Consider the following 24,904-nt stretch of genomic DNA (forward strand, 5'->3'; position numbering starts at 1 on the left):
GCAGTCTGGATCTGTTCTGTGGCCTCAGCCAGGCACAGAAGATCCGCCTAGACCCAGTTTTTTCTCTGTCTATCATTTTTCCATCCTTCATCACTCCGGCTTAGGCTCACCGAACCCTTGGCTGTGCTGGCGAGGCCCAGTAGAAGCCATAGGCAGCAAAATAGAAGACATTTGTTGTATCAATATCTTTACAGCTCCTAGGGCAGTGGTCAGCAAACCGTGGCTCACGAGCCACATGCAACTCTTTGGTCCTTTGAGTATGGCTCTTCCACAAAATACCATGGCCTGGGCAAGTCTATGTTGAAGAAGTGGCATTAGAAGAAGTTTAAGAAGTTTAAGTTTAAAAAATTTGGCTCTCAAAAGAAATTTCAATCGTACTATTGATATTTGGCTCTGCTGACTAATGAGTTTGCCGACTACTGTCCCGGGGCAATAGAAACTAAATAGAAAATAAATGGGACTATATCAAGATAAAAAGCTTTTGCACAGCCAAAGAAACCATCAACAAAACAACAAGAAAGCCCACTGCATGGGAGAACATATTTGCCAATGTTATCAATGATAAAGGTTTAATATCCAACATTTACAGGGAACTCATACAACTTAAGAAAAGGAAGATAAACAATCCAATCAAAAACTGGGCAAAGGACCTAAATAGACACTTTTTGAAAGAAGACATTCAGAAATCCAGGAGACATATGAAAACATGCTCAAAGTCACTAATCATCCAAGAGATGCAAATAAAAACAACAATGAAGTACTATCTCACACCTGTCAGAATGGCTATCATCTACAAATCAACAAACAACAAGTGCTGGTGAGGATGCAGAGAAAAAGGACCCCCCCTGCACTGCTGGTGGGAATGCAGACTGGTGAAGCCACTGTGGAGAATAGTATGGAGTTTCCTCAAAAAATTAAAAATGGAACTGCCATTTGACCCAGTAATACCACTTCTAGGAATATATTCCAAGAAATCAGAAACACCAATCAGAAAGGGTATGTGTACTCCTATGTTCATAGCAGCACAATTTACAATAGCTAAGATTTGGAAACAGCCTAAATGCCCATCAGCAGATGAATTGGTTAGAAAACTGTGGTACATTTACACAATGGAATACTACGCTGCTGTAAAAAAAAAAAAAAAAAACGGAATTCTTACCATTTACAACAGCATGGATGGAGCCGGAGAGCATTATGCTAAGTGAAATAAACCAGTCAATGAGAGAAAAATACCACATGATCTCACTCATTTATGGATAATAAAGAACATTATAAACCGATGAACAAAAATAGATACAGAGGCAGAGTAGCCTTGAACAGACTATCAAACTACAGCGGGAAGGCTGGGGAGGGTTGGGGAGGGAGTTGAGAGTTGGAGGTAAGAGACCAACCAAAGGACTTGTATGCATGCATATAAGCATAACCAATGGACACAAGATACTAGGGGGGAGGGGAGGCTAGAGGAAGGTCAATGGGGGGGGGGAGAAGGAGACATATGTACTATTCTTTGTAATAATTTAAGCAATAAAATAAAATTTAAAAAAAATTAAAAACAGGGGTTCTACAGCATGATGTCTGTGGCCTAAGTATAACTAAAGGGCATAGAGTAGAGGAGTCCCCAGCAGACCATGTTAGAGAGGCTCCTTCCACTACTACCTTTACAGTAAAACACTGTAGCTTTTGCTTGAATATGGGGTCCTAAATGAATAAGGGGAGATCTGTAGGACGGAGTTGCTGATTCTTCCTGGGTCTCATTAGATTAAATCAGTGGTCAGCAAACTGCGGCGTGCTAGCCACATGCAGCTCTTTGGCCCCTTGAGTGTGGCTCTTCCACAAAATACCACGTGCGGGCGCACATGTACAGTGCGATTGAAACTTTGTGGCCCATGCGGAGAAGTTGGTTTTCAGCTCTCCAAAGAAATCTCAATCGTTGTACTGTTGATATTTGGCTCTGTTGACTAATGACTTTGCCGACCACTGGATTAAAGGCTAAGAAAAGCATAGAAATTATACTGGCCACTGGAAGGTGTCTGTGGGTATCTGCTATTATATGAGGAAGGACTGTGAGGAGGGGCAGTTTGGCTGGGTGCCAGGTTTTCCAAAGTGTGTTTGTGGAAGTGTAGTTCCATGTTGTTTATAATTCTAGGAATAAGCCCCTCCCCTACCCCTAAAAAAAGGTCTCATCATCAAATAAGTTCAGGAGAAGTATGTTTACCCAGGTTTCTTTACTACAGGACTCCTCAGAGCCTTCAATATGTTAATGTGCATTGTGAATCTCTAAGAAAGGGCTATAGTGTCCACTGTTTCCCAAACAGCCTAACAGGGAACCCTTTTGAGGGAACCCATCTCAACACCACCTATGCTTCCTAACTGCTAATGCTGGCCCAGTGGAGCCTGGGGTTTAGAAGTCAGACAAACCAGAGTTTACATTCTTCTTGGCTCGTCATTTATTCCTCTGCACCTCAGTTTTCTCACAAGGAACTAGGGAAAATAACGTGCCTCTCATACTTGTACTGAGGACTAGTGAGGAGCAATTCTTAGCTGATGAGTTAGGAAAGGGTGGGGTACCGTGTGGTAGAAGTGTTGAAATGAAACTTGTTTGCTCTAATCTCCTCCTTCCGAATGCATTGGCTGGGAACTTCCAGAGAATAAATCCCTTGGGTGTCTACAGGTTCTGGGATAATTGCAGATTCACAAGATCTGGGCTCTTTCCCCGAGAACACAAAGATCTGAAAGAACACTATACCAATATAATAATAATAATAATAATAATAATAATAATAATGATGATGGCAGCTAAAATCACCACTACTTATTAAGGAACTATTATTTACCCAGTACAGTGAGTGCTTTGTATTCCTATTAATCCAGTTAATCTTCACAGCAATCTTCAAGATCATATCATCACTCCCATATTACAGATGAAGAAACTGAGACTCAGAAATTAAACATTGTACTCCATGGCACAGCTGATCAGTGGCAGAACTGAAGACCTATTCTGCTTAATCTTAAAAAACAAAAATGTCCACGAAAACATTTGCTATGCCCTGGTTTCAAGACCCAACCTGGTCAATGTATGCAAGCACTAAACCGCTAATGAGAATTCTTTCATGTCGCAGGGAATTCTGTTTCTCTTTCTTCCAGACAGATGGAAACCCTGTGGAGCTCTGTGGTAACAAGAGGCCAAGGCAGCTAAAAAAAGATTTCTGAACATTCTGAACACCAAGTTGCACAATGGGATTTAGGGAACACCCCGTGAAGGGCCTAAAAGAGTTTCTTAAAGTAGCCCTTCCCTCATTTTCCAGCTCTCACCCAAGTGACCACAGAGTTTTTCCAAATATCACGCTCATTTGAAACAGGCCACGACCCTTCAGATTGCAAAGTCATCTGTACAGATTTTTTAAGACGATGGCAAGTGATTTGCAATCAGCATCCTTGAGAAAAATCAATCTGAGAAATTGCAAAGCAATACAATAAACTCCAAGGAGTACACATCCCATGGTTTGTTGCTATATAATATATGCTGATAATGTAGACTTCTGCTTCCCCCAAATAGCTAAGAACAAATAAACATATTACCTGGTTCTTTTGTTTGGCCAAATGCAGAGGTTTTTCCTCACCCCCCAAAAAAACGTTCTCTATGAGGAATGCTGAAGTCTGAAAGAAAAAAAAAGACAGAAGTCAGCTCTCTCTGGAGCACCCCCTACATACACACACGCACTCCACACATCTCACATCTCTGCAGGATGAGCTCCGGCTTAAATGCATCAAGAAATACACACACACCCGCACACACAGAGAAATAACCCAAACAGGCCACAGCTGCTTTGTCTTTCAGCCTGGAAGCCGAGCCCAGAGCCACAGATCCAGGAGAGCCTGAGCTCTGGCCGGGAGCCACAGCCTTCTGCCCCAACCCTGCCCTGTTTCACGCTAGGAGATAGGGATGTGCTCAAGTAATGGGCTGTGATCACATGACTGCTTCCAGGGGGACCAGGCTCTGTGAGGGCAGGACCAGGCCGGCCGCTGCCTGCATAAATAATCTGCATCAGTACAAAGTGTAAAAGAGAATTTTGGCAAATAAGGGCAGAAAAGCATTCAATGGCTGGCTCTTGAGGTAAATAAAGGATGATTTCTAGGAAACATTATAGTAACCTGGGTACAATTAAGAAAGGGAAGTGGAATCACTAACCATTCCTCCTTAGGACTTGAAAAGACATGGGTTAAAGGGGCGGCTGCTGGGTGCTGTGCCACAAATGTATTTATATGACATTCTTATTCCTCCAGCTATTCAATTAGTCACTTGCTGAAGAACCCATCTGGGAAGGGGAGATTCCCCTCCCACCATCAGCAGAAAGGAAAAGGAAAGTTGACCTGTAATTTTGCTGAGTTTGAGAAGGATGAGGAGCAAAGACACACTTGAATAATCGAAGCACGGATGCTAGTACTGGATGCCACCAGCTACGGTTCGGCTGTCTTTTGAGGCAATCAGGGGTGACCTGTTCCCAGGGTCTCACGCTGATTGCAGCTGCACTGACAGCAATTCTCCTCCCAAACTCTTCCTACTTGTTTACACAGCATATGGCCTTAGCATACTGGCCTTAGGCACAGAGAGCTAGGATTTAAAGGACTCCAGACATAATTATTTCATAACCCCACCCAAGCTACTCTTTAGCCAATTCCTGTCTGCAATTGCGTGCCACAGGAGATCCAGTAAAGCAGTTGCCTAGTTTGATATTTATACTAATGGAGTCACTTTTAAAATAACCGGAAAGGTAGCTCTGGGCTTCTCTACTCTTATTAGCATATTCAATATCATCGGAGGGCTTCTTATGAGATAATGTAACCATCCAGGTTTCTATGGCAGGAACTCCAAGCCCAGAACCTGAGGAGACTGGCGTACACACTGCAAATGATAGCATAATTAGCCAGGCTCCTAAAAAATAATGGATAATGTCGCTATATGGATGAGTTTCCAGCCAAATGCCTACTTAATCCACTGATCAAATGATGGCTATGGTCTAGTTGTTCAAATGTCACCTCCTCTGTGTGATGCCTTTCCTGAATCACCAAAGGGGACTTAGTCACTCTGTCTTCTGCCACGCAAAGCCATGTGTGTGTCCAATTATAGAACTTGCAAAAGTGCACTGTAATTTGTCCTTTTGCATGTGAAACCCTGAAGGTAAAGGATCCATTTCATCCCTCTTGGCATTTACAGCACCAAATGCAAATATTTGATTAAGCTCAGAAAGAAAAGAAAAAGAGGATAAGAACTCCTTATTTAGGTAGTTATTTTACTGATCAGCTTCTGGACCATGAATTGGATTGGCTGTGCCCTACATGTGACTTGCCTAAACCTTAAAATTTGCTTAAAATGAAGAATTTAGCCATATTTTTCCATTGTACAAAGAATGCTAAAACGCTACATTGAGCACCACAGAGTCCTATAGCCAGACTCCAATTATTAAATGAATGAGCATTGATGTATGTTAACAAATCACAATGACAGTAGCACATTTATTGAGGATTTACTATGTTCTAGGCCAGGTGTCGGCAACCTGCGGCTCCGGAGCTGCATGCGGCTCTTTTTGTTAAGTGAAAAAATCCTTTTTCTGCACGATCCGGTATATAGCATTAAGGTAAGAAACAATATATGCAGTGTTATATTTGTTTTAAATGTCGCAATGGTTTTGCGGCTCCCAGGTGTTTTTTTTCCTTCGAAAACAGGTCCAAGTGGCTCTTTATGTCTTAAAGGTTGCCGACCCCTGTTCTAGGCACTTACCAATTTTAAATGTGTTAACCTTCCTTAATCCACACACCATCATATGAGACATATACTACTATTATCCCTATTTAGGAATTAAGAACTATAGCACAAAGTCAAACAGCAAATAAGTGGCAGAGCTGGGATTTGAACCCATGCACTTTGATTCTAGAACCTCTCCTTATAATCATTACACTATACTGCCTCAGTCAGCACCTTATATGTTTGTAAAATGATGTTTCCAGCTTCTACTCAGATGTTATCTGGTTTTCCTCCAGCTGAGGATGGATGTGTTGTTTTAGCCTAAAAAAAAAAGAAAAAAGAATGAATCAATTTATCTCTCAATAGGCACATCATCCTATCTAGTAAAAGAGTAATATGCAAATTGACCATACCTCTGCTACACCCACCAGCCACGCCCACCAGCCAATCAGAGCGAGTATGCAAATAAACCCAACCAAGATGGCTACCAGGAGGGAGGCTTGGGTTTCCCCAGCAATGGAGGAAGCCAACCTTTCCACCTGTCCTTGCAAGCCTATGCCTCCACTCAAGGCTACAAAGTTTCGATTATAGAAGGTAAACAAGTTCCAACAGAAATGGCTGCAGCCATGGAGCAAGCAGGAGACTTGGCTCCGCACCAGGCTACAAAGTTTCAATTGCAGAAGATACATAAATCCCAGATACCAGGGCCTCTGTTAGGGTTACCAGGGGGTGTGGCAAGCCTGCAAACCACCACAGGCCCCTTGCCCAGACCACTCCACACCCCAAGGGAACCCCCACCCTGATCTGGAACACCCTTCAGGGCAAACAAGTGGGCCCCCACCCATGCACTAGGCCTCTATCCTATCTAATAAAAGAGTAATATGCAGATTGACCATCACTCCAACACACAAGATGGCTGCCCCCATGTGGTCAAAGATCCTGTAACCATGTGGACACAAGATGGCCATCACAAGGTGGTCAGCAGAGGAGGGTAATTGAGAGGGACCAGGCTTGCAAGGGAGGGCAGTGGTGGGTGATCAGACAAGCAGGGGAGGGCAGTTGGGAGGGACCAGGCCTGCAAGGGAGGGCAGTTGGGAACAATCAAGCCTGCAGGAGAGGAGAGTTAGGGGTGACCAGGCTGGCAGAGGAGGGAATTTGGGGGTGACCGAGCCTGCAGGGAAGGGCAGTTGGGTGGTACCCACGCCTGCAGGGGAGGGCAGTTGAGCAGGACCCAGGCCTGCAGGGGAGAGCAGTTGGAGGGGACCATGTCTGCAGGGTAGGGCAGTTATGGGTGACCAGGCCTGCAGGGGAGGGCAGTTAGGAGTGACCAGGCCTGCAGGAGGGCAGTTAGGAGTGATCAGGCTGGCAGAGGAGGGAAGTTGGGGGCAAACAGACTGGCAGGGGAGCAGTTAGGCATCAATCAGGCTGGCAGGGGAGTGGTTAGAGGGTGATCAGGCTGGCAGGCAGAAGTGGTTAGGGGCAATCAGAAAGGCAGTTGGGAGCGAGCAGTCCTTGATTGTGAGACGGTTGTCTGACTGCCCGCTTAGGCCCAATCCTGGTGGGATCGGGCCTAAACAGGCAGTTGGGCATCCCTTAAGGGTTCCCAGATTGGAGAAGGTGCAGGCTTGGCTGAGGCACACCCCCCTCTGTGCACGAATTTCATGCACCAGGCCTCTAGTCGTAGGATAACAGCCAATGGGAAAGATGAGAACTAATTTTCCCCCCAGAAAAGGCCATATAAATACCAAATCATCTTTAACTAAGGTGCCTTGTGCTGTTTCAATCAATTCAACACATTTTTATTGAACACTTCCTATGTGGCAGGCACTGTTCTGAGGGATGGACATAAATGGTGAAGAAAACAGACTTAAGTGAGACACACATGGGTAAATGAGAAATTAAATTCTGTCTCCCCACCTGGCCAGTGTGGCTTAGTGGTTGAGTGTCAACATATGTACCAAGAATTCTGGGTCAGGACACATGCACAGGGTGCAGGCTTGATCCCCAGTACGGAGTGTGTAGGAGGCAGCCGATCAATGTTGTTTGTTTGTTTTATTGATTTCAGAGAGGAGGGGAGAAGGAGAGAGAGAGAGAGAGAAACATCAGTGATGAGAGAGAATCACCGATCGGCTACTTCCTGCACACTCATTACGGGGGATCGAGCCCGCATCCCAGGCATGTGCCCTTGACCAGAATCGAACCTGGAACCCTTCAGTCTGCAAGCCAATGCTCTATCCACTGAGCCAAACCAGCTAGGGCCTGATCAATGTTTCTATCTCTCTCTCTAAAAATCAATAAAACATATTTTTAAAAATATCTCTCTCCTATTGCAATATAATCTCCAGGAACATAAAACAGTGCCAAGCACATAATATTTATTATATGAATGAAGGAAAGCAATGCAGTATGGTAAGATCTGTAACTGGACAGATAGGTAGACACAGATAAAGAGCCCCATCACAAAAAGTGGGATGAGGGAAGGCTTTCTAGAAGTGGTGATAAGGCTGAGAGCTGATGATTGAGCAGCCAGAGTTAAGAGTTAGCCAGAAGAAGAGGTAAGGGTGTTCTTGTAGACATGTCTATTTTATAGTACTTAACAAGGATGTGAAATGGGAGAGGCGAAGTAAAAATCAGAATAAACTGTGGTCCTAGTTACAATGACGCAGTTAGATTTTTGAGAGGGTAAAGTGGCTGCCTTTCCATGTCTGTAAGCTAGACTTACACCTTCTTGGCTATCTTAGCTGTTTCTCCTTCCTTTCTCACTTCCCCACTCCCCTACTGGGTTTGCCTTGGCCTTCCAAATAAACTTATTGCTTTCAAACGCTTGTCTAAGGGTCTGCTGCTGAGGAAGCCCAAACCAGCATCTCAGTTAGTCTAAGCTAGTAGCAAACTACGGAAAGCTAGAGGGGATGGAGAAGGCTGATTACCTCACAAGGGAGAGATTGGGCAGTGCAGGCCAACTTGTCCTATTTCATAAGCTTCCTGGAGCTGGCTACAGTTCTATTTTTTCCCAAGGAAAAGTAATTCTAATGGGTCATGATACACACTGGGGAATATGCTAAAATCTAGGCAAAGCAGCTGGATTTGGGAGTCAACTGAGAAAACAACAATGTGTGCAGATCTGATTGGGAGTGAGTGCATAAGGTCCCTGATACGTCAATGCCTGATAGTAACCAAAGGAGGTAACTCCAATGGGCTAGCCTCTCAGCCAGCCTTCTGGTGTTGGGGCTAGTGGGGAAAAATCATACCTTATCTGAGCTTCCCAGCACCTGGTAGTCTCTAAACTGAGGTACCTACCCACAGCAGCAGCACAGATATGTTGGAGAACAGAAAGCAAACCATTAGAATTGGCATTTTAATCTATTTTCTTATTCTTTTTGATTTTTCTATTTTCATGTATGCTTGGTAATATACACAATATGAGTTCAGCAGTATTAGCTGCAAATAAATAAATATACATTAGGAGTTCATTCTCAGAAAGCTTTTACTATGAGAGCTTCACAATCAAATGCATTTAAAGAACCTTGATTTAAAGAGCCTGCTGCTGCCTTTTGAAGAGAGGAAAGGAATAGCAAGTAATAAATTTTAATAAAGAGAAAGAATCATATGTGTTTTCAAGGATAAATTCTGGGTATTGAAAAACCACATGAAGAAGGAGAAAAGGGAGGCCAGATTTGGCAAATAATTAGAAAGTTATTCAAAGAAATCAAAGGTGGGTAACAACAAACTATCAATGTACACAAGGATAAATCTCAAAGGCATTATGCTGAGTGAAAGAAGCAGGCTTAAAGGGTTGTGTACATTTATATGAGACTTTGAAAAGGACAAAACCAGTGGCGGAGCACTGATCAGTGGTTTCCAGGGATGATGAGTGGGTGACGGTATGACTACAAAAGGATAGATAGATAGATATAGATATAGATATAGATATAGATATAGATATAGATATAGATATAGAATCCTACCTAATGAAAGAGTAATATTCAACTTAACCATCACTCTGCTATAACCACAAGCCACGCCCACCAGCCAATCAGAGCAAGTATGCAAATAAACCCAACCAAGATGGCTACCAGGAGGGAGGCTTGGGTTTCCCCAGCAATGGAGGAAGCCAAACTTTCCACACACCCTGGTGGGCCCAGGCCTCCACTCAAAGCTACAAAGTTTCCATTATAGAAGGTAAACAAATTCAAACAGGAATGGTGGCAGCCACAGAGCAAGCAGAAGGCTTGGCTCCACTCCAGGCTACAAAGTTTCAATTGTAGAAGATAACTAAACCCCAGATACCAGGGCCTCCACTTGGGTTGCCAGGGGGCGTGGCTGGCCTACAAACCATCACAGGCCCCTTCCCCAGGCTGCCCCATGCCCAAAGGGAACCCCCCTGATCTGGGACACCCTTCAGGGCAAACCAGCCAGCCCCTACCCATGCACCAAGTCTCTATCCTATCTAATAAAAGAGTAATATGCAGATTGACCATTACTCTCACACACAAGATGGCTGATCCCATGTGGACAAAGATTCTATACCCATGTGGACACAAGATGGCCGCCACAAGATGGCCAGCAGGGGAGGGCAATTGAGAGGGACCAAGCCTGCAAGGGAGGGTAGTTGGAGGCAATCAACCTGCAGGGAAGGTCAGTTATGGGTGGCAGAGGAGGGAAGTTGGGGGCAAAAAGGCTGGCAGGGGAGCAGTTAGACATCAATCAGGCTGGCATGGGAGTGGTTAGGGGATGATCAGGCTGGCAGGCAGAAGCGGTTAGGGGCAATCAGGAAGGCAGGCAGGCAAGCTATCGGGAGCCAGCAGTCCTGGATTGTGAGAAGAATGTCCGACTGCCCGTTTAGGCCCAATCAGGCCCAATTTAGGCCCAATCAGGCCTAAATGGGCAGTCAGCCATCCCTCAAGTGGTCCCAGATTGGAGATGGTGCAAGCTGGCTGAGGGACACCACCCTCCCACCCCCGTGCACAAATTTTGTGCACCAGGCCTCTAGTATCTTATATAATAAAAAGTTAATATGTAAATTGTCCCCAAGGGAGGAGTTCAACAGACTGGGAGTTAGACATGGGATGACCACTAGGGGGAAGCATGAAACATGGCTGGTGTCGGCGAAGTGGTGCTGGCAGCAGGTGGCAAGAGAAGTGCTACCAGCCCAGATGGGCCTCATTTGGGACTGTGGCTAGATGGTGAAGCAGGTGAGCGGGCAGCACCAGGCCAAGGTGGGTGGAAAGAGAGGCCCCAGTCAGTGGCGGTGGCAGGCAGTCGGGGGAAGACAGGCCGATAGACTCTACTTGTGCACGAACTTTGTGCACTGTGCCTCTAGAGTGTGCTTGTGTGCTTGTGTGTGTGTGTGTGTTTTATTGATTTCAGAGAGGAAGGGAGAGAAACAGAAACATCAATGATGAGAGTGAATCATTGATCGGCTGCCTCCTGCATGCCCCACACTGGGGATCAAGCCCACAACTGGGGCATGTATCCTGACCAGGAATTGAACCGTGACCTCCTGGTTCATAGGTCAATGTTCAACCATTGTGCAACACTGGCCAGGCAGCATAGGAAGTTTTGGAGGGTGATGCTCTCTATCCTAATTGTGATGGTGGTCACACTCATCTATTCATGGGACCAAATTCACAGTACTGTACAGCAAGTTGATTTTACTGTACACTAATTTAAAAATAAAATTTTCAAAAAGCTTTACAGAGCTGGCTCTGGCTTAGTGCCTTGGGTCTGCAGAGATTAAAGTCCCCATGGAATGCCTCTGACTGCCAAGGGCCCTTTTTAAATCACAGCCAGAAGCAGTGTTTTCAGCTGTAAACTATGAACACTAAGGAAAACACTTGCCCTTCCCTCTGATTTTACTGTTGGCTCTCTAACCATGGCCAAAATGCAAAGAACAGAGCTCCTAGTCAGAAAACACAGCCCATCCACTCTTCACTCAACAGATACTTACTGAGCATGCTCCAGCTACGAGGCAGGGATGCACAGATGAATGAGCTCTGGTTCATTTCCCTGCCAGTATACAGTGTAATGAGGGACACAGGCCTGTCCACAGTAATTTCAAGACAAAAGTGCAGGTCCAGAGATATGCCACTTACTGTTGGAGTCCAGAAGTATATCAGTCTGGTCAGGGCAAGTCAGGAAATGTCTCGCAGGGGATTAAAAGGTGAGCAAAGCATTCCAGGGAGCATGTTATATTTGAGTAATGCTTCCTGAGACTGGGGGCTAGAGGGTGCACAGAGTGGAGGACGGGGATGTGAACCTGAAGAGATTGTTCTTGTAAATCACAACAAAGAATTCAGACTTTACCCAGTCAGTCAGGGAACGCAATTACAAATGCTTGCATGAACTGGGGAAGATAATATAGACCAGGGGTCCTCAAACTTTTTAAAGTGGGGGCCAGATCACGGTCCCTCAGAGAGCTGGAGGGCCGGACTATATGAACTACTAATTCCTACTGTAACACCTCGGCTGCGCTCACTGCCCAAAAAACCTGGCGGGCTGGATCAGACTCCTCTGCGGGCCCCATGTGGCCCGCGGGCCGTAGTTTGAAGACCCCTGATATAGACGAATAAAGCAGCCTGGGTGGAAACGATGGGACATTCTAGAGAGTTTTTGTCTAAACAAGACAGCTGCTACTTACTGGTAGCTCCTCTTAGGCTGCCATACAGAAATCCTGGCCATGTTGCCCGATGTAATTTTTCAAGAGAAGCTAAAAATGTTTTTATGTAAAATCTTCCTATTTTTAAATGTGAGTATAAATATATTTCTGCAAATGTAAGATGCCGTCGATTACAAGGTGCATCACTATTTTCTGTACCAATAAAAATTTTAAAAAAGCCACCCACCAAATTATGACACTCCATTGATTTTCAGACAGATTTCAATTTCAGAGATGTTAAATGTGAAAAACATGTGCATCTTAGAACCAATGAAATACTGTAATTCTCATTTTCTCAAAACATTGTATAAACTCCATGGAGCAGTGTGAGGCTGCCAGATTGCAAGCTCTGTTTGAGTGATGGGGAGCCTGAGAATAATTTGATTAGATTCAAACTTTAGGAAGATGACTCTAAAGGTCAAATGGTGATAAAAAGCCAGCCATAAGGCCAATGAGGTAGCTCCTGCACAATCTAGGAGCTAGAGACATAGGGCTGAATCTAAGCCCTGGCAGTGGGGATGGAGAGGAGGGGCCAAATATAAAAGCCTGTTAGGTTACAAAATGCCACTGGTCTCAGATGGAGTACAGGGAGCAAAGGAGATGGAGGTATCAATCATTATTCCAGCCCCGGCCGGGTGGCTCAGTTGGTTGGAGTGTAGTCCCATACACCAAAAGGTGGTGGGCCAATTTCATTTTAAGGTCAGGAAACATATCCAGCTTGTGGGTTTGATCCCTGGTCTGGGCACCTACAGGAGGCAATTGAACTGTTTCTCTCCCACTTCCTCTCTCCCTCCCCTCCCCCTCCATTCGCCCTCCCCCTCCTCCCCCTTTCCTTCCCCTTCCTTCTCCTCCTCCTCCTCCTCCTTTTCTTCTTCTTCTTCTTCTTCTTCTCCTCCTCCTCCTTTTCTTCTTCTTCTTCTTCTTCTTCTTCTTCTTCTTCTTCTTCTTCTTCTTCTTCTTTCTTCCTCTTCCTCTTCCTCTTCCTCTTCCTCTTCTTCTTCCTATCTCTCCTCTCTCCATTCCTCTCTGTCTACAATCAACTTTTTTAAAAGCACATATCCTTGAGTGAGGATTAAAAAAAAAAAAAGAATGATTCCAACCCTAGGCAATGTGGCTCAATTGATTGGAGCATCATCCCCTGCACTAAGAGGTTACAGGTTCCATTCTAGTCTGGCCACAAACCCAAGTTGCTGGTTCGTTCCCTGGTTGGGGTGCTACAGGAGGCAGTCCATCAATGTTTCTCAGTCTCTCCCTCTTCCTCTCTTTCTAAAATCAATAAAAACATACCCTCAGGTGAGGATTAAAAATAAGAATGATCCCAAGGTCTAGAATAATAAATGGATTCATCACTTATTTAACACCATTTACTGGGTATCTACCTTGTGCCAGACACTTTGCTGGGTGATAGAGGTACAACACTGGTCCTTCTCTCTTACAATTTACAGTCTAGGTGATACCATTAACTGCAGAAGAGTATTAACAGGTACAGGGGTAGGACATGAAGGGGGACAAGAGTGTTTATGGTGGAGAAAAAGAACAAGTGGAAATGTTCTTTATGCTTTAGAAGCTGGCATTTAGAGCCCCAGAAATAAATCAGGCCTTTCTGATTAAAGAGGTCATCAGGGTATCAATAACAGTTGAAGTGACTAGAGAAGATAAAATAGCCTGAGTGAGCTTGTAAAGTAAGAAGGCAACAGGGATAAAAGCAGAACCCTGGGGAATAGAGACATTAAGGAGCGAACAAAGGAACAATCTGGAAAGGAAGAGGCCCAGGAGAGAGGGATGTCTGTATACCAAGGAAGATAGGTATTAACATATAACCCAGCCAAAACCGGTTTGGCTCAGTGGATAGAGGGTCGGTCTGCGGACTGAAAGGTCCTGGGTTCGATTCCGGTCAAGGGCACGTACCTTGGTTGTGGGCAGATCCCCAGTGGGGGGTGTGCAAGAGGCAGCTGGTCGATGTTTCTCTCTCATCGACTTTCTAACTCTCTATCCCTCTCAATTCCTCTCAGTGTAAAATCAATAAAATATATTTTTAAAAAAACATATAACCCAACATATCTTCTATAATTACTGCATACAAGTAATTTACCTTGGCAATGTACAATTCAGATTTTCAGTGTTGTGGGTATTTTGTCTGAATTCCAAATCCACTTACCAGAGCTGCTTCTTATTTAGAGAGTTGTGATATTTTAAAATATTGCCACAATCTGTCCCTTCTAGCTTGCATGTGCTCCTGTTTTGCAGTATCACAGTTTGATATCTAGCATGAGTCAATAACAGAATGGTAATTCTGATTTTCCTTTTGCGGGGGCTCTAATCTGCCATTCCAAGGCAAAAGTCAAATAATAAGATATACTTTTTCGTAACTCCCTGACTTGTCCAAGCACTGGGAATTGGGTGAAACTATCTAGGCATAAATTATGGATTCCTCTTGCAAGACCATGATGAGGTTCTTGAATCAAAATAAGTGAGCCTATGATGTGGCAAGACACTATGGCTCTCGGGACTTGTTCAGAAAGACCCTCCATTTTTTTTTTTAATCCTCCCAATGATATGCTTATTGATTTCAGATAGAGAGAAATATAATTGTAAGAAAGAACATAAATTGGCTGCCTTCCATATGTGCCCCAACCAGGGACTGAACCTGCCACCCAGGTATGTGCCCTGATTGGGGATCAAACCCCCCAGCCTTTTGGTATATGGGACAATGCTCCAACCAACCGAGCACACTTGCCAGGGCAGGCCCTCCATTTCATAGGAAAGGTTAGGTGCTCCCAAATGTCATCCTATCTAATAAAAGAGTGATATGCAAATTAACTATCACTCCGCTACACCCACCAGCCACGCCCACCAGCCAATCAGGAGCAAATATGGAAATAAACCGAACCAAGATGGCCACGGCCACAGAGAACAGGAGGGAGGCTTGAGTTTCCCCAGCAATGGAGGAAGCCAAGCTTTTTTGCCTTCCCTTGATGGCCTAGGCCTCCACTTAATGCTAAAAAGTTTCAATGATAGAAGATACATAAATCCAAACAGAAATGGCGGCACCCATGGAGCTGGAAAGAGCAGGAGGCTAGGGTTGCCCCGGCGATGGAGGAAGCCAAGCTTTCTGTTCACTCTGGTTGGCCCAGGCCTCTGCGTAAGGCTACAAAGTTTCAATTATAGAAGATAAATAAACCCCAGATACCAGGGCCTCTGCTTGGGTCACCAGGAGACATGGCCAGCCTGCAAACCACCACAAGCCCCTCGCCCAGGCCACCCCATGCCCCAAGGGAGCCCCCACTCTGATCCAGGACACCTTTCAGGTCAAACCAGCTGGCCCCCATCCACGTACCAGGCCTCTATCCTATCCAATAAAAAAGTAATAAGCAGATTGACAATCACCCCGACACACAAGATGGCTGCCCCCATGTGGTCAAAGATGGCTGTCCCCATGTTGACACAAGATGGCCGCCACAAGATGGCCAGCAGGGGAGGGCAGTTGGGAGAGACCAGGCCTGCAAGGGAGGGCAGTTGGGGCGACCAAGCTGGCAGAGGAGGGAAGTTGGAGGTGACCAGACTTGTAGGGAAGGGCAGTTGGGAGGGACGCAGGCTTGCAGGGGAGAGCAGTTAGGGGAAAACAGGCTGGCAGGGGAGCAGTTAGGCATCAGTCAGGCTGGCAAGGGACTGGTTAGGGGGTGATCAGACTGGCAGGCAGAAGCAGTTAGGGACAATCAGGAAGACAGGCAGGAGAGTAGTTGGGAGTCAGCAGTTCTGGATTGTTAGAGGGGTCCCAAATTGGAGAGGGTGCAGGCTGGGCTGAGGAACAACCGCCCCCCCTGCACAAGTTTCCTACACCGGGCCTCCAGTAGTCTTATGACTGGATGGCCAGTACTCTTTCCATTACATTAAAGCTACCCAATTCAACTCTATAAAGATAGTTCCAATATAATATACTAGAGGCTTGGTGCATGAATTCATGCCCAGTTGGGGTCCCTGGGCCTAGCCTGCGGGGATTGGGCCAAAATAGGCTCTCCAACACACCCCTGAGGGGTCCTGGATTGCAAGAGGGTGGTTCTTGGGTAACGCACCCCAGAACTGGGCTCCTTCCTCTCTGGCTCCGGGTGCATCATCCTAGAAATGTAGCTACCAAGTGAGACAGTCAGATGGTAGGAAGGTTGCTTAGGTTTTTATATATACTAGAGGCCCGGTGCACAAAATTTGTGCACTGGCAGGTGTCCCTCAGCCCAGCTTGCACCCTCTCTAATCTGGGACCCCTCAAGGGATGCCCCACTACCCGTTTAGGCCCAATCCCACCAGGTATCCCTCTCACAATCCAGGACTGCTGGCTCTCAACCACTCACTTGCCTGCCTGCCTGCCTGATTGCCCCTAACCACTTCTGCCTGCCAGTCTGATCACTCCCTAACCATTCCCCTGCCAGCCTGATCAGCGTCTAACTGCTCCACTGCCAGCCCAATTGCCCCTAACTGCCCTCCCATGCAAGCCTGATCACCCCTAATTACGCGGCCCTGCCAGCCTGTTAGTACCTAACTACCCTCCCCTGCAGTCCTGGTTGCCCCCAACTTCCCTCCCCTGCTGGCCCAGTAACCCCCAACTGCCCTCCCTTGCCAGCCTGGTCACCCCTAACTGCCCTCCCCTGCAGCCTGGTCCCCCCCACTGTCCTCCTCTGCAGACCTGGATGCCGCCCAACTGCCATCTCCTGCAGGCTTGGTCACCCTTAACTGCCCTCCCCTGCAGGCCTGGTCCCTCCCAACTGCCCTCTCTGCTGTCCCAGTCACCCCTAACTGCCCTCCCCTGCTGGCTTGATTGCCCACAACTGCACTCCCCTTTCAGCCATCTTGTGGTGGCCATCTTGTGTCCACATGGGGGCAGCCATCTTTGACTACAGGGGGGCAGCCATATTGTGTGTTGAAGTGACGGTCAATTTGCATATTACTCTTTTATTAGATGGGACAGACTAGAGGTCCAGTGCATGAAATTCATGCATCAGGGTGTGTGTCCCTCAGCCCAGCCTGCATCCTCTCCAATTTGGGACCCCTCTCACAATCCAGGACTGCTGGCTCCCAACTGTTTGCCTGCCTCCCTTCCTGATTGCACCTAAGCGCTTCTGCCTGCCAGCCTGATCACCCCCAACCACTCCCCTGACAGCCTGTTTGCCCCTAACTGACTTCCCCTGCAGGCCTGGTCCCCCCCAACTCCCCTCCCCTACAGGCATGGTCCCCCCCAACTGCCCTCCCCTGCAGGCATGGTCCCACCCAACTGCTCTCCCCTGAAGGCCTGGGTCCCCCCCAACTGCCCTCCTTTGCAGGCCTGGACCCACCCAACTGCTCTCCCCTGAAGGCCTGGGTCTCTATCACCCACCCCACTGCCCTTCCCTGCAGGCCTGGTTGCCCCCAACTTCCCTCCTCTGCCGGTCTTGTCACCCCTAACTACCCTCCCCTGCAGGCTTGATCACCCCCAACTGCCCCCACCCCCATGCAGTCCTGATTTCCCTCAACTGCCCTCCCCTGCAGGCCTTGTCCCTCCTATCTGCCCTCCCCTGCTGGCCATCTTGTGGCGGCCATCTTGTGGCGGCCATCTTGTGGCAGCCATCTTATGGCAGCCATCTTGTGGCGACCATCTTATGGTGGCCATCTTGTGGCAGCCCTCTTGTGGCGGCCATCTTGTGACAGCCATCTTGTGGCGGCCATCTTGTGGCAGCCATCTTATGTCCACATGGGGGCAGCCATCTTGTGTGTTGGAGTGACAGCCAATTTTCATATTACTCTTTTATTAGATAGGATATTAAAGTACAATAAACTCCACCGAAACTGGTTTGGCTCAGTGAATAGAGCGTCAGCCTGTGGACTCAAGGGTCCCAGGTTTGATTCCGGTTAAGGGCATGTACCTAACTCTCTATCCCTCTCTCTTCCTCTCTGTTAAAAATCAATATATATAAAAAATAAATAAATAAAGTACAATAAACTCCATACACAAAACATAAAGCCCACAAGAGTTGGCCAAACAACTAAACACAGGAAGCTTAACTTTAAAACTAAAGCTTAACTTTAAAGTCATGTTTCCATGACTACCCAGATTTTATTCAATTAATTTTCTCATTTAAAAGTTCCTATCCTTACACATTATAACAGTTCCACACTCCTAGATACTTACTTGAGTGGTTGATGTATCTTTCAGCCTGGGCTGAAGGCTCAGGATTCAATCCATCCTCTTGCTCATAGGTGTTACTTGAGGAGGACTGAGACTTAACTGCACAGATGTTTATAGTGAATCTTCAATAGGTTGCCATGACAACCCCATGATGTCAGATGCGATTATGACATCATCACCTGCCAACATAATGTGAACAACACAAGCTGCATACAAAAACCACTTATTAAAAAGGCAGGCACAAGGTTCTTCAAGCTTTCATTTTGCCACCATTAACCCCGTCAACCATTTTTGTATTCATAAACATAAAAAGTAAAGAACAGTTGGTTTCTTGGGAAAATGTTGACATTATTAGCTAAACAAGAACTGGGAAAGATCCATGGCTTTATTTTCAAAACCCTTGCTACTATAGTCTCAAATGACTAATACTTATGGTGAAGATGAAGCCTTTGGAAAAGTTTTAGGGAATTTTTTAATTGATTTTAAAGAGGCGGGAAGAAGAGAGAGACACACACATCAACATAAAAAAGATACACCAATCAGTTGCCTCCTGCACGACCCAAACAGGAACGGAACCTGCAACCTTCCAGTACACGGGATGATGCTCCAACTGAACCACACCAGCCAGAGCTAGAGAATTTTAAGAGCACTTATTTTTGTTATGGTGTCATTCAAATATTCATTCAACAAATATTTGTCAAGCATCTATTGTGTGTCCAACACTGTACTAGACCCTGGGGATATATACCAGTTAACAGAACTAACAAGGTCTCTCTCTCTCTCTCTCTCCCCCGCCCCCACCATCTCCCTCTCTGAAACCAATAAAAATATTTTTAATTGTAAATTTGCAGAGAAGTTAAGTATATCTTGAGAGTGTTTCAGAAGGTAAAGCAAAAAGGCTTCTCTGAGGAAATAACCTTTGTACTGACATCTGCAAGATGAACACAGATTAATTATGTGAAGGTGTTGATAGGGGGATAGAATCAAGCTTAGACGCTGAGTTAAGGCTCAGTGACCTGGAGTAGATTAGTGGACTCCATGATCTGAAGAGAATCCAAGCCTTAATATATAGGTCTTAGTTTACTAAAGCTAAAGTTAGTACTTTCACCAATATTCCAAAGAGTACACAATCTGTGATTCTCATTTCCAGAAAACTCTCTAAAACAGTGCTTCTCAAACTTTAATGTGTTTATAAACCACCTGGGGGTCTTATTAAAACATATATTAGATTATTGGGTCCATCCACTTAGAGCAGTGGTTCTCAGCCTTTCTAAAGCTGCAACCCTTTAATACAGTTCCTCATGTTGTGGTGACCCCCAACCATAAAATTATTTTCCTTGCTACTTCATAAGTGTAATTTTGCTACTATTAATGAATCATAATGTGTGTTTTCCCATGGTCTTAGGCTCTACAGCAGTGGTTGAGCAGGGTCGCCTAAGACCATCGGAAAACACGGATATTTACATTACAACTCTAATAGTAGAAAAATTACAGTTATGAAGTAGCAACGAAAATAATTTTATGGTTGGGGTCACCACAACTTGAGGAACTGTATTAATGGGTCACGGCATTAGAAAGGTTGAGAACCACTGACTTAGAGGTTCTGATTAGGTAGGCCTGGAGGGGTGCTCATGAATATGTATTTCTATTAAGCTCCCAAGTGATAAGGAAGTATACTTTGAGCAGCGCAACTCTATAACACAGTATGATTTTTATTTGTTTAAATCTCTATTCCTTTAACAACCCACCCTTTCATGACTACTAAAGTAAAAGTATATTCTACAATATTATTGTGATGTTTTTGGTCAATTCAGTAGTATCCCAAGAATGAAAGAATGTTGTGATATATAATTAAAACAATGCCATAAGCTAGCAATTTCAAATATTTGGGATGAATGAAAGAAATAACATTTATAAGCAATCTGAGGGTATCAGTAATGGAGTGAAACTTCACTAATCTATCCCAGTAAGGTGGACTGTCACTCTTACTTAGTAAAAAGTCTGATTTACAGAGCAGTCGAAAGGAAACGTAATATAAATTAACCTGATGTAATGAAAGCCAGGAAATGTCTATATGTTTAATGACGCTTTTACTTAAACAGGTAGATAAGAGCTATTTGTAATGAACACTTTCATATTCTGAATGAAGCTCTCGACTTTATAGTGTGTGAGATAAAAATAAATTCCCTTTGCTCAGTTGGTTGGAGTGTCGTCCTGTACATTGGAAAGTCATGGGTTTGACCTATGGCACATTATCTTCTGGCACAAAGGAGTGTTTAGCATGTAGCTAAAGGTGGGCAGTGCTGAAACTGGTTTGGCTCAGTGGATAGAGCGTCGGCCTGCGGACTGAAAGGTCCCAGGTTCGATTCCGGTCAAGGGCATGTACCTTGGTTGTGGGCACATCCCTAGGAGGGGATATGCAAGAGGCAATTGATGGGTGATTCTCTCTCATCGATGTTTCTAACTCTCTGTCCCTCTCTCTTCCTCTCTGTAAAAAATCAATAAAATATATACCGTATTTTCGGGCGTATAAGACGACCCCCTAATTTTACAGTTAAAACATAGGTTTAGGCCTATATTCACTGTATAAGACTACCCCCACTTCAAAGAAAAGACTTACTTTGCCGTCAAGATCTGCAGGTAATTTTTGTGCAATTTTGGTCTTTTGCTCCCGATTTTTAGTTGACTTTTTTTCGTTTCAAAAGTCGTCTTATACGCCGGAAAATACGAAAGGAAGGAAGGAAGGAAGGAAGGAAGGAAGGAAGGAAGGAAGGAAGGAAGGAAGGAAGGAAGGAAGGAAGGAAGGAAGGGGAAGGGAAGGAAGGAAGGAAGGAAGGAAGGAAGGAAGGAAGGAAGGAAGGAAGGAAGGAAGGAAGGGGAAGGAAAGGAAGGGAAGGAAGGGAAGGAAGGGAAGGAAGGGAAGGAAGGGAAGGAAGGGAAGGAAGGAAGGAAGGAAGGGAGGGAAGGAAGGAAGGGGAAGGGAAGGGAAGGGAAGGGAAGGGAAGGGAAGGGAAGGGAAGAAGGAAGGAAGGAAGGAAGGAAGGAAGGAAGGAAGGAAGAAGGAAGGAAGGAGGGAGGGAGGGAAGGAAGGAAAGGAAGGAAGGAAGGAAGGAAGGAAGGAAGGGAAGGAAGGGAAGGAAGGGAAGGAAGGGAAGGAAGGGAAGGAAGGGAGGAAGGAAGGAAGGAAGGAAGGAAGGAAGGAAGGAAGGAAGGAAGGAAGGAAGGAAGGGAAGGAAGGGAAGGAAGGGAAGGAAGGGAAGGAAGGAAGGAAGGAAGGAAGGAAGGAAGGAAGGAAGGAAGGAAGGAAGGAAGGAAGGAAGGAAGGAAGGAAGGAAGGAAGGAAGGAAGGAAGGAAGGAAGGAAAGAAAGAAAGAAAGAAAGAAAGAAAGAAAGAAAGAAAGAAAGAAAGAAAGGAAGAAAGAAAGAAAGAAAAGTGGGCACTACGGGCTTTGGAGAAAGCGCTGGGACACAAACTTCTTCTTCTCCCCAAAATGTCGTGCTCTGAGCAAAGCTATCCCCATGAGGAGAGCCAGTGTGGGGGTGCAACTGATCCATGGAGCAGGTCTGACCGAGGGAAAGGCAAGGACACAGAGCTGGAGCTCTCCTTTGTAAAACACTGGAGGACATTTTACCTTCGGAATTTCCAAGTCAGATTCATTTGAGATCGGTTTTGCCTACTCAGTTTGGGCTGAATCTTCTCACTGGCAACCTCAGATTCCTTCTGAAACTGTTGGGTGCAAAAAAAAAAAAAAAAGAATTTAACATAAAGATTGCATATGTAGAGGGGAACTTTCCAAATTCTGGTCTAGTGTGTCTATTTAATCAACTCTATAGTCAAGTACAATATATATTCATACCCAAATCACCTCTCCAAAGGAAAAGAACAGCAACAGCATCTACAACTTGCAATTGTGTAAATTCATTCAAATTGCTATTCCTAAAGGAAAACAACCCAGGCAGTTGCAAGTGTTTTGTTTCTGGGTTGGTTTTTTTTTTTTTTTTTTTTTTGTAAATATATCTAGGAGAGCTCCTTTAAGAATAGATGTGCATCTGGGTTTCAGAATAAACGCTGGACTCAGAGTCAGACACTGGAAACGTATGACTAATACCGAAATAATATTCACAGTCAGTTGTCATGGCAGCCTGCTCATTCGGTACAAAATAGAATCCACTTCATTTTAACAAGATTTAGCAGAGGAAAGCTTCTTGCCTGCAGCCTCTGAGTTAACCTACTAATTAGTTTGCTTTTATTATTACAGAGAGCCTTCAGACTATACCCTAATTGTATCCCAAATATCATGAATGCTTAAAGTCACTAATAAAAATATACTATATGATGTTTGTTTAATATCTGGGCCACTCCTAAAACCTTCCCATCGGGCTTAGAGGCAAGCCCCATTGTGTGCACAATTGAAGCCACTTATAAATCTAAAGAAGACATTAAGTGTCAGGGAAGTGGAGGCAATAGCCAATTTCATTTTTGTCGCCAATTACCACTGGCTAGACACTGCTATCAGCCATTTTCTTGTAAGTGGGGTTCTGTAGGACTGAGGTGCAGCCAAATTGTCCTGTGTTCAGTTACGCGGCCCCAAAAGAGTGACTTTAAAATTAGAGGCATCTTAAGATATATAAATAAGGGAGGGGGAGAGAAAGGATTTTGAGCTGACCTCTTTATCTCCTGAATGGCTATCTCTATCAAATCTAAGCTCATCGAACATGTTGTGGGTGATTTGGGGATTATAGATAACTGCTAGGGAGAGGAATGCCACTGAGGCCATCTTCACTATTAGACAGGTTTCTGCATATTACCATGGCCCCACTCCCCTCTGCCTTCTCCACTTTTGAGTTTCTTCTTTGAGAGGAGATAGGATCTAATTAAAATCCAATCATATCCTAAGCTAAGAAAACTACCTGCAATGATTATGATCCATTAATATCTTGGAACAAAGTAGCCCTTTGGGTTAATGAATGTCCTTCAAATGCCTAAGATGGTGCCATATCATATATGTTTCTAAAATCCCCATACTGCCCAACGCTGTGCTTCTAGACATATTGAAGAAATACTGTCCAATAAAGAGGGAATATGCTAATTGACCATCACTCCCTCACAAAGATGGCTGCACCCACAGCTGAGGCCAAGTTCCCATAAGGAGCCTTAACCAGCAATCAGCAGGGACCTGAGGCTATGCCCTCCCCACCTCAGTGGGGCTTGACAGGGGACCTCAGGCCAGGCCCCCCACCCAGCAGGGCTTGACATGGGACTTCAGGCCATGCCCACCACCCTAGCGTCAGGCTAGGGGACCTCAAGCCACACCCCCACCCCATTGCCAAGGCAGGGGACCTGAGGCCACGCCTCCCTGTGGGGGTTGACGGGGAACCTCAAGGTGCACTTCCAGTCCTAGTCCTAGTGCTGGGCTAGGGAACCTCAAGCAGCTCCCCCGGCCCTAGCACCAGGCCAGGGGACCTCAGGCCGTACCCCCCACCAGGAGGGGCTTGACAGGGGACTTCAGGCTGTGCCCCTACCCGGCACCAAGCAGGGGGACCTCAGACCGCACCCCCCACCTGGCGAGGCTTAACAGGAGACCTCAGTCTGTGCCCCGGCCCCAACACTGGGCCAGGGGACCTGAGGCTGCGCCACCCCGCCTGGCTGGGATTGACAGGGGAACTCAGGCCACATCCCCGCCCAGTAGGGCTTCACAGGGGACCTCAAGGTGTACCCCCAATGCTGGGTCAGGGTACTCATCCCACACCACCCGCGCAGCGGGGCTTGACGGGAGACCTGAGGCTGAGCTCCCCTTTTGGTGCTGGGCTGGGGGACCTCAGGCCGTGTCCCCTACCTGGTGGGACTTGATGGGGGACCTCAAGGCATGCCCCCTGCCCCAGTCTGGGCTGGGGGATCTCAGGCCATACCCCCTGCCCTGACCCTAGGCATGCCCCACAGGGTTTGACAAGGGTGGGACTGGCCAGGTCTGCATCTAGCCCAATGGGGAGGGGCCAGCGGGGTGTATGTGGGTGGGCGGGGACTTGACTCTGGGTCCCATGGTGAGCCCCAGACTCTGACAGTTCTATTATAAAGGAGGAAGGTTTTCATATGCATTTTACTAATTTTCTTTCATCTCTGATACTTCTATTATAGAGAAAGGGCAAGTAGCAATATTAAATTATTTCCTCTAATTAATCCCCTTTTAATGTGCACGAATTTCGTGTACTAGGTCACTAGTGTGATAAAAAACTTCAACACCGGGCCAATTCCTCAGTAGCTGGTGGGCAGCTTAAACACTGTCAAAACGATATGTGTGTTACATGCCATGGCTCCTCCAACTCCTGGAGAAGCAGGTGGAGGGCTGGGTTT

The 24,904-nt window shown here is 45.8% G+C and overlaps 1 protein-coding gene across 2 annotated transcripts in view; it reads right to left on the minus strand.

Annotated features, from left to right (window-relative positions):
* Positions 1–24,904, minus strand: part of PPEF1 (protein phosphatase with EF-hand domain 1) — a 106,048-nt gene that overhangs the window by 77,685 nt on the left and 3,459 nt on the right. Inside the window, exons 2-5 of one of the 2 annotated variants that reach the window (XM_084869602.1) lie at positions 22,185–22,279; positions 18,556–18,731; positions 5,978–6,064; positions 3,580–3,657 (exon numbers count right to left, since the gene is read on the minus strand). The gene's annotated coding sequence lies outside the window, so the exon portion shown is untranslated. Of the gene's footprint in view, positions 1–3,579; positions 3,658–3,786; positions 3,910–5,977; positions 6,065–18,555; positions 18,732–22,184; positions 22,280–24,904 lie in introns of those variants that run through there. The other variant, XM_084869603.1, reaches the window with a different exon arrangement.

This window comes from Pipistrellus hanaki (genome assembly GCF_964339955.1).
Source record: "Pipistrellus hanaki genome assembly, chromosome: X".
NCBI lineage: Eukaryota > Metazoa > Chordata > Mammalia > Chiroptera > Vespertilionidae > Pipistrellus > Pipistrellus hanaki.